Source organism: Apium graveolens, chromosome 3, assembly GCF_009905375.1.
Source record: "Apium graveolens cultivar Ventura chromosome 3, ASM990537v1, whole genome shotgun sequence".
In the NCBI taxonomy this organism is placed as follows: Eukaryota; Viridiplantae; Streptophyta; class Magnoliopsida; order Apiales; family Apiaceae; genus Apium; species Apium graveolens.
Window position 1 is genome coordinate 107,842,547 of NC_133649.1, and position 10,916 is coordinate 107,853,462.

Sequence of the window (10,916 nt, forward strand, 5' to 3'; positions counted from 1 at the left end):
AAAAATAATCATATCATCATCAACAAAAAAACTCCTCTCAAGAAAATCATGTTCTTGAGGCAACAACAACCAACCTTAAATCTATTTAACTTAAACATCAAGATTTTACCAATAACACTCATTACACTAGGTTTACTACCACATACTAAATGGATCTTAAAAATGAATCTTAAATAAAGTTGGGCCAAAGATTTTTACCTTTTTTGAAAGCTTGAGATGTGTTCTTGAGGATGGTGGAGTCTTGGAAATGCTTAGTATGATTTTTAGAACCTAAAACCACCATTGAAATCAAGAGACCAAAGAGAGGTTACTATTTATACTATTCACTATAGAGTTTCTTGAATTTATTCCACCCATCAAACCTTGATAAAAAGAGATGAAAGAATTTTATTACCTTAGTTTAATTGCTAGGAGGCTTGAGAATTAATTGGATGATTTAACAAGAGCTAGAACTTGGAGGTTTGAATTTGATTTCTCATTCTTTTGCATTAGGGCTGAATGGAAGCATAAGGGGGGTATTTATACTCCTCTTGGTTGCTTAGCTTGGTTGATTTGCTAGGTAACTTCTAGGAAGATGGGGTGATAACTTGAAATTGATTTTATTCTCCTAGTATAGCATTCTAGGTTGATTGTTGGTTGCAAATCTTAGGGACAAATTTTTGTAGCTTGCTAGCTTACAAGCTAAATACAAGGTTTAGCTTCCTTAGTACATTATTTTGCTAGCTAGCTTGATCATCCTATGGTTAGCTCACTATTTGATGAAGTAACCATGGTTACTTCCTTACCATGGTTTAGTTTGTGCGTTATGTTTATTTAATCGTTTACGCGTTTGCTCGGTTACTTAAACGTTCTTTGTAATACTTACTCATAAATGGTTCACGATGTAATTCCTTTCGTATTTATTCCTTATATTTTTATTTATCCTACTTGAATATAAATCTGTAGGGTTTCAATCTCGTAATTATATTGTGAATCCCGTACTCCTCGATGAGTCGTAAATACGGCCGTTTTTCAAAGTTCATTTTCTTCGAAAACTAATAGCATTTACATACACTCATTTGATACGTATAGTCGTAATATCAACTTCGAAACTCATTTTCTCATGCACTACATAGTATGGGCTCAAAAGTTTTTCCCGTCCGTCAGGGTTACTATTCATTAAACATTTTACAAGGTCTCAAAAATTCGAGTTATTACAATTAAGATGAGTGTTAAGATAAATAACAGAGGTAAATGAGTAATTAGAACTAAAAAGTTCACGTTGAACACGACCAATATCTTCCAGAACATCCCTGCTATCATTACCAAATCAAGCAAGAAAATCGGATAACCGTTGTTATCTTTTGGAGGCCATATGGATTGACCTTCGTTTGAATAAAGGATGCTATTATGAAATTAGGTATAGACTATCGAGGTGAGAATGGTTGAATAAGATACCCTATCAGGGATAGATGACTTGATTTATCCATGAAATGATGCAAGTACCTTTTTAAAGGTGGAATTAAGGATAGAACCTCGATAACATGAGATGAACCTAAGGGAATGCATAAGGTTGGCATTTCACCCTTAATAAGGACAGTATGAGTGTCAAAGTATGAATTGGGAAGAATTAAAGTAACAACAATCTTTAAAGATCAGTGGAGAAAGTTTTCCAGAACTATATAGACAATAGTTCTAGTATTAGTAATGGTATCTTGATATGCCCTGTACCTAGGGAGTATAGAAGGAATGATTTAAGGATAACCGTGGAGAAGTTACAAAAAGAGAGGTGATATTTAAGTTTTTCTAAATTAGAAAATTTTGGTAAAGGAAATATGACGTAGTAATAATAATGCCAAGTGGGGCACGTGTTAAACCATGAGAAAGTATGGATCGAACCAGTAAAGGTTGAAATTGTTCAAGGAAATTAGGAGCCAAGATAAGAGACGTCCTAAATATGATCGAGAGTCAGTCATGATAATGTTAGCCTCTAAAGACCGAGGCAATAACTTATGGAAAAATGGTGATATTTTTTTTTCTTTTTCTTTCTCACCAAAGCTTAAGGAAGAGCATTTTTACACAAGCAGTGATTGGAAATGAGGTAGAAAATTTAGTTGGAGATCGTTCAAAAGACATTGATTATAGGGAACTATTACTATCAGGAAAGGCCAATGAGGTGGCCGACACTCTAACTGTAAGAGAGAAATTATAGGTGCTCGTGCCAGAGGAATACAGTGATGAAGGTTAAAGCCGTGAAGGTTGTATTATGGTGTGAAAGATTGACATCCCTTCTGATAATTATGCGATACTAAACCGTAATAGTAGTTTGGTAAAGATTTAATTCATGTAATCGCCGTGAGCGGGCTATCTATCTTAGAGGGTCCTATCTTGAGATAAGTCAGGACCATGTTTCAAAAGGACTAAACAAACCCTTGAGTTTAAGTCTTCTATTGAAGGCATATGATTAAGAATGGTATTAACCTGCTATCGTTGCTTTAATTGAATCTCTTCTGCAATTTTATCTGCTTCATGTCATATATGTACATTAGGATCTGGAGTGTGCTTCATGAATCATGAATGGTGATTATGTTACCTCCTTAGAAGAATTTGATACGACAGGTATGGACTCCGTATGGTTAGCTATTAAGATTCCAAGGAAAACAAATGACTACCGTAGGTCTGTGGTGGACTATAGTAATGCATCAACGATTCTTTGAATAATGAGACGATAACAACCGTGAGAGTTGTATTGTAATGGATGTTAAGATTGGGTACCACTAATCGGGTCGTGGTGATGTATAAGTTATCATTGATTGACTAATTAAGTTGATTATCTACCTACTGAATATTTATTCCTTCTTATCGATAAAGAGTAGTATTATTATACAAAAAAGGTTGCGGTGTATCAATGGATTCTAGTAACGATGATGTCTAGAATGAAATCCCAGATTCGATTTTCCATGTCGAGGGAGTTTCAAAGATGATTGTTTTTTTTACCCATAGAATCATGGACGAAATAGTAAATATTCAGGCACATGAATTGCGATGTTATAATACTTGATGTTGAGATATATACATATATATATATATGTGTTGTTCTCCTATGATAAACCTCTATATTTAAGAGGTAGACTCCAAGCCAGATGTTTTGTGGCAATATTTTTATATAATTCTCTTAAATTCTTTATTTTCTCTTCTTTTTATTTTCGTGTAAACTGAGAAGAACAACCCTTCCAAAAGGAGAGGTATAGCCGAATTACTATCTATCTGTGTGATAGAAACCTAGTAGGATACCACATGTTGTTTAATTGCTTGTCAAGTAATAAAGGCTGGCTACCTTCTATAATAACTATGCAATAGAACAAGTGTTCATGATCATAATGATCTCTCAACAAATTCTTTTACTTCTATATAATTGATCAAACTTTTGAAGATGGAAGCAGCTACAAAAGGAGTAGTATAAATATGGTGGTATTCAGAATGGAAACGCATTCGTAATACTAAGGTTGACGCGTTTATTAAAAGGTTATAAACTCTAGCGAGTAAAGGTATATCCAGAATACTATTCTGTACGGAAGATAGTAACGATTGAAAACTAGAAAAGAATAAGTATTGAGAAGCGAAATCTGTAGAGCTAGATAATATAATGAGAGTCTTTGTGATAGACTTGAAAGAAATTTGGAATGACCACTTAGCACAGATTGATTTTCTTACAACGATAGATAAATGACAGTGTCAGAATATCGCCTTACAAGGCCCTGTACGAAAAAAAAGATGTCGATCTCCGTTATATTGGGATGAAGTTGGAGAGCGCAAGATGCTTAGGTCCAAAGTAGTCTAAATAACCAAGGACATAGTAGATCTAATAAGAGGACAGCTGGTAGCATCCCAATATCGACTAGAGAAGTATGTCGGTTTAGCCCAAAAGGAGAAAGAGTATGAAGTAGGGAACCTAGTATTGTTAAAGGTATTCCATTGGAAAGGATTAATGAGGATCGGAAAGAAAGGAAAGCTAAGTCCACGATTTATTGGACCCTTGGAGATATTAAGACGTATTAGGAAGTTAGCATATGAGCTAGCCCTACCCTCGAACCTGTAGCAAGTTCATAACGTGTTCCACGTATCAATTTTAAGGAAGCATAATCCGAATGTCGGACATATAGGAGAATACGAGCGCATAGACATGCAACTAGACTTGACCTATATGGAGCAACCAGTAAGGGTTATGGATTGAAAGCAACAAGTGCTTAGGAACTGGGTTATCAGACTAGTCAGAGTTTTTTGGTAAAACCACAATGTGGAAAAAAAAATGACTTGAGAGTTAGAAAGCGCAATGCTAGAAAAGCATCCCTGACTGTTTTCTATCTGATTCCAGGACGGAATCCTTTTAAGGAGGAGAGACTGTAATAACCCCAATTTTTGGAAATATGTGAAACCCTGATGAATAGTAACTTTTTAATGATGATGCTGATTAAGGAAAATTATCAAACCACACTATATAGGAGTACTGTTATGGAAATTCTGTGATCGTATTAGTATTCCATAAAGTAAATGAGTGTATGTAAAGGTCGTCAGAATTCGGATTCGAACACTTTGATTTTTCCCGAAAATCCACCAAATACCAAAAGAATTGAGTATAAGGTAACATAATTAAAATGATTTTAATTCAAGGATTATAAGAGAAGATCATTAAAGGAATATAAAATATTAAGAAGGGTTTAGGGAAGCCCAAGTAATGAGGTCCCGGATATGATCCCTCAAACTATTGACAAGAATGAGAGATAAACGAACCGTAAAACAAATAAGCGACCAAGAGACAAGCTTGTACAAGAAGCCATGGATTATGACATCATCAAACCACAAGGTGTGGACAAGTGGTAGCAAGATGACATGATCAAGGTGACATAAGCATGGTTAATTAGATATTTATCAAGAATGAATTCTAGCCAAGCATTTAAACTATAGTTAAACCAAGGTTTTTAATCAAGCAACAAAATACCACACAAACTCCAAGGCAATCAAAGAAGCATTTCCGTTTCTCCATTTCTTCATTTTGCTCTCGGCCAAAATAATACCAGAAACTTCAAACTGCCATATCTCCTTCAATACTCACTCAAATATTGTGTTCTATATCTCGTTGGAAAGGTATTGAGATGGCCTACAACTCTTGTTCACAAGTCTCGTCCAAATAAGCATGGTAAGACCCTAATTTTTACAGTTCTTTCAATCGGACTTTTAGAAACTTCAAAACCTAACTTTATGTTTTCTTAATTGTTTGTGAGATCCAAGCTTGTATAAGGATTAATCAAGGTTTTAAGGCTTCCTAGATACTTTCCCCTCACAAATAAAGGTATAAAACTTCTGGAACTTTAAGTACTAAATTTGTTTACTTGAATTTTGGGATGGTTTGGATGGATGAGTAGTTGTTTGAATGATTAAGTTTGAATTGAACTTTGATTGTTAAGTAGAGTAGTTGATTATGGAGATGGTATAATATTGAATTGTATTGAGGATCTTGAGCTTTTTTTGGCTAAGATCAGTAGCCTAGGTTTGAATCTTGAAGTTGTGGATAGATTGTAGTTGGAAGGGATTGATTTGAAGTGGTAAAAATACTGGAAATTGCTAACTTCTAGCCGTCATAATGCTCAATTTTCCTTAACTGTTTTCGTGCTTAACATTAGGACCCGTGAACTCACTGTATGATTATGACCTTTTCCATTTTTAGATAGTTCATGTTATGAGCTTCGTTTTGATATGTCGTTCGCCTAAATCCGAGTTACGAACGATGAGAAATGACCGTTTTAAGTAACGGTGTTTCGCGAGCGAAACCCGAAAACTCGAGTAAATTTGAGACCGTAATTGAGACCCTTAAATGATTAATCGAAACAGGAAACAATTATGTAAGGTGTATTAGGCAGTTGGTAAAGTACTCGCGAAAGAGTCTCCTTAAAACGTTTAATGGTTAATTTTATAAAAATAGTGGAGCCGAGGGTACTCGAGCGACTTATGTAAATCGTTAAGCGCAAAAGCGAACGTTAGGGTATAAGTGGATAAAGTCTAGTTTCTTAAGAGACAATGGTTTAATTCCGGCTTATGTTATTGTTCATAGGTTACCGGACCCACTCTAAGCTTAAGTCTAGCCCGGAACACTCAGGCAAGTTTTCTACCCGTTATACTGTTGTTGTGATGTAAATATATTAATGTATTATCTTGAGATAAGTGCATGGTTGTTATTAGCAAGTCTGCGATATATTGGAGCATGTTGATATGATATATATGCATGCCTGTTTCATAATCTTGATATCTCATTGTTGATTCAATTGATTATAAACTGCATAATACCTATGCTAGAGATAAGCAGTATTTGCGTATACCCTTAGTATAGGGGACCCAGAGTTGAACATTTTTCTAAACCGGGAGGCGATGTTCCCGAGTATATTATATATATATAATTAGTTTTCAAAACTATGAATTGAATAATGTTTATTCGATAGTTTTATATTATAAGTGAATACTATTTTTTGAATATTCATTCGAGGACTTATGACTCCGCTTATTTTATTAAATGAATATTAGTCTGAATATTCAATTGAGGACTTATGACTCCGCTTATTTTATTAAATAATATTCTTTATTTTCTTAAAGAATAATGTTTCGATATTCTTCAAGTATTCGAGAAATGATTGATATCGTCAATCATTCTTACCTTAAATATTTTTAGAAAGTTATTTTCAAAACTTTTATTTCATTTACTTTCATAAAAGCTATTCGTTATTGGAATATTAATTATAGCGTAATATTCAGATATTCTTTGATTATCTTAGAATTGATTTATTCTATCAAATCATCCTTATTCCAAACACTTTCAAAAATATTTTTGAGTCTTCAAAATGATTTTAAAGGCTAGAGCGGATCTCAAAACTTGTTTTCAAATTTAAGATCTTCATTTCGAAGGGGATTTAAATACTCCCTTAAAAATCTAAGGGATCCAGCTCCGTGATATATTTTTATATTCACAACAAGGTTGTTGTGTTGATAAAAGAGTTTTTGATTACTACTTAACACTCGGGAAGTAAAATTCTTGGAATGAGTTTAATCCATTAGCAGGCATCTCCTGGGAAATATCAGTGAGTTTTCCTTTCCAACTAGATACGGCTTCTTGGTGGAGCTGTACCAACAAGTTTCTACTTGGGGAAAGGGGGAACGAGCTTTACATTTCAGAGTCATGGATTTCATCTGAACTAAGAGTGGCGTATGTGGTCGAGTGGCGCCGGCCCGGCCTTTTTTATTGGCCCAAATGGCCCGGAAGTTCCACTAAGACGGTCCATTTCTTAGGAGACCAGCGTTCGATCGGCAAGTAAATATGACTGTTCTCCTCTACGTGTAGAAAATTGTGGGGTTGTACTACTGCGACTGATCATCGTAAGTGGTCTTCCTGGAGCGGCAAACTCTCGTAATGAGTTCATCATCCAGTTTGGATAATTCTGCAACATTACCCAGATCGCTTCGATAGAAAGGCTATGGCTGGACGACTGTTGAGTGTTGACAGGGTCGAGTTTTCAAAATGATGTTTCCATAAATTAAAGTATCTCGTAACTTCATATTTTGTTAATGATCAAAGATTTAAGTTTTCTTGAGCGGATAAAAGCCCTCAAGTGTATTTGCGAAAATGAGTTATATACAAGTCTTACCTTGTAAGTTCATCGATATGTGACGAACTTTGAAACTGATTATACCTTAAACGGTGGTAGTTCAGGAAGTACTCGGAAAAGATATAAGTATATTGGAGTATCTTGTAACTTCATCTTTTCAACTTATATCTAGTAAATGATTATCTTATGCATGACAAAGATTTTCTGAAAAACGTTGAGACGAGGTTAGATAAATGAGATCACCTTAAATTGATATTTTTATATAGTTATAAACAAGAACTCTGTGTATATTATGCATGACAGAGGATTTCAAAGATTTTGAAAAGTATATATATATATACTGAATATTTTATGACTTCGTCGAGTTAAGATATCAGACTTGCTTCTTGTTTGCTTGACCAAGACTTTCATGAGTACTATGAGAATGCTCATATATTGTTAATTACTATACATGTTATCTTAATGGGCTTGTTTCTCACCCTTGCTTTCTTCTTTTATCACACAACAACAGCTAGACAAGATAAACAGGACCAAGCTCCTAATTCGCGAGCGGATAGGAAATGTTTCGCAGTTTCCTGTAGGCGTTGATATCGCTGTAGCTGAGGTAGGAACTACCAATAGGCTAGACTTTCAACTTTTGATGTACCAAACTTATGTATATTTATGAATTGTAATAATGGAAAAGAATATGTAAATTTACTCAGAAACCCTTTGTGGTGTAATGACTTATAATTGTGGAATAAAATGACTTGTGTTATTTTCGGTATTCATCTCTGAGACTATAACTTGTGGTGTGTGTGTGTATATTATGGGGTCACAGTATGCAGTAGTTGGTTATTTATTAAGATTAAGTGTTATTAAGGGAAATGGAACTCGTGACAACCCGGATCCCCGACCCCGGATTTGGGGGTGTTACATTTTACTTACTTGTCTGCTTGTCGCTTTTTCAGGTACTCTAGGGAGCGTGTATGCTAACGCATTCTCGATCTCGAAAGAGAACTCTGGATAAAGTGGAAGAAGAAGTTCTTGTAGAAGAGGAGAAAGTTGAAGAAGAAGCTCTTATCACAATGGGTGAACCAGAAGTGAATATTAAGGCTTTGATGGACTATTCTCAGCCGAAGATCAATGATATTCAGTCTATTATTGTCAGAACTGCCATCACGGCTAACACTTTTGAAATAAAAGCTAGCACGATTCAGATGGTGCAGAACTCGATTCAGTTTGGGGGTTCTCCGAAAGAAGATCCCAACATGCATATTAGAGATTTCATCGAGATTTATGACACTTTCAAATTCAATAATGTGTCTGAAGATGCTATAAAGCTAAGGCTTTTCCCATTCTCTCTGAGGGATAAAGCTAAATGTTGGTTACATTCTCTACCACCAGGCTCTATCACTAAATGGGAAGATCTTGCTCAAAAGTTTCTTCTAGGTTCATTTCTATGACAAAGACTGCTGCAATCAGGAATGCTCTTACTCAATTTGTGCAGCAATCAGGAGAGTCTTTGTGTGAAGCTTAGGATCGTTATAAGGAGATGCTTAGAAAGTGTCCTCATTATGGGATGTCTGACTGGATGATCATTAACTGCTTTTATAATGGCTTGGGAGCACATTCTAGACCCATGCTCGATGTAGCATCAGGTGCAGCCTTATGGGGTAAGAGCTAGGATGAAGCTTATGAATTGATTGAACTGATGGATACTAATGAGTACTAAAACCCTTCTTAGAGACTAAATCAAGGCAAGGTAGCAGGAATTTTAGAGGTGGACGCAACCACTGCTATAGCTGTTCAGCTTAAGGCTTTGACGATGAAGGTGGATTCTTTGGCTAATTATGGAGTTAATTAGATCACTAGTATCTATGAGCTTTGTGCTGGTGCATATGAGACAGAGCAGTGTACTATTTCTAGTGAATCCGCTCAGTTCCTGAGCAACTTTCAGGGGTCGCAGCACCCAGTCCAGCAACCTATCATCGAAACAATCGCAATCATCCCAACTTTAGCTAGAGCAACACTCAGAATGCGGTGCAACAACCTTATCAGCAGTATGCAGCAAAGCAAATATAACCCTCCTAGTTTCCAGAAACCATAATATGCACCAAGATAACAACTCCAGCTGCAACAATCTAATAAAAAATCTAAATTGGAGGAGTTGAGGCTCATGTACAAGAGCCAAGCGGTGTCTATCAAGACCTTGGAGAATCAAATTGGACAGATTTCCAATGCCTTGCTGAATCGAGAACCTTGTACACTTCCTAGTGACACAGAAGTTCCAGGCAAGAAGGAAGCTAAAGAGTAGGTTAAGGCAATTACATTGAGGTCTGGGAAGGTTGCAATTCAAGAAAAAGCTCAAGTTCAAGAATCTGAAGATGTGGCTGAAGAAGAAGTGTAGAAGGAAGCAAAAGTTGAAACAAGGAAGAAAATTGTGGAACACACTCCTCTTGAGGGTAATACAAGGGAGGAAAAGATCTATCCTCCACCTCCTTTTCTTAAGAGGCTGTAGAAGCAAAAGTTGGATAAGCAGTTTGTGAAGTTTCTGGAGGTGTTCAAGAAACTTCATATCAACATACCTTTCGCTGAAGCTCTTGAACAGATGCCTAGCTATGGGAAGTTTATGAAGGGTATTCTCTCTCGGAAAGTGAAGCTCGATGACTTAGAGACCGTTGCTCTAACGGAGGAATGCAGTGTTGTAATGCAACAGAAGTTGCCTCCGAAGCTTAAAGATCCTGTAAGTTTCACTATTCCTTGCACTATCGAAAACTTATCATTCGACAAGTGTTTATGTGATTTGCGAGCTAACATCAATCTGATGCCTTTGTCTATCTTTAAGAAGTTGGATTTACCTGATCCAAAGCCTACTTATATGTCCTTGCAGTGGTCGATCGTTCTATTACATATCCATGAGGCATTGTGGATGATGTCTTGGTCAAGGTGGACAAACTCATCTTTCCTACTGACTTTGTAATTCTTGATTTCGAGAAGGATAAAAAGATTCCCATAATCTTGGGAAGACCATTCTTGGCTATTGGCTGAACCTTGATTGATGTGCAGATGGGTGAGCTCACTATGCGAGTGCTGGATCAGGATGTGACTTTTAACGTGTTCAATGCCATAAAATTCCCTGCTGATAATGATGAATGCTTAAAAGTGGAATTGGTCGATTCTGTGGTTACTTCAGAACTTGATCAAATGCTAAGGTCTGATGCCTTAGAGAAAGCCTTATTGGGGAATTCAGATAGTGAAAATGACAAAGGTGATGAGCAGTTGTAATATTTAAATATTTCTCCT

At 36.0% G+C, this 10,916-nt stretch overlaps 1 non-coding gene across 1 annotated transcript; it reads right to left on the minus strand.

Moving 5' to 3' along the window:
* Nucleotides 1-9,087: 9,087 nt before the first annotated feature.
* On the minus strand, nucleotides 9,088-9,194 carry LOC141715293 (small nucleolar RNA R71). Its single transcript, XR_012572060.1, has one exon. It is a non-coding gene; the product is annotated as a small nucleolar RNA R71 (small nucleolar RNA).
* Nucleotides 9,195-10,916: the final 1,722 nt, after the last annotated feature.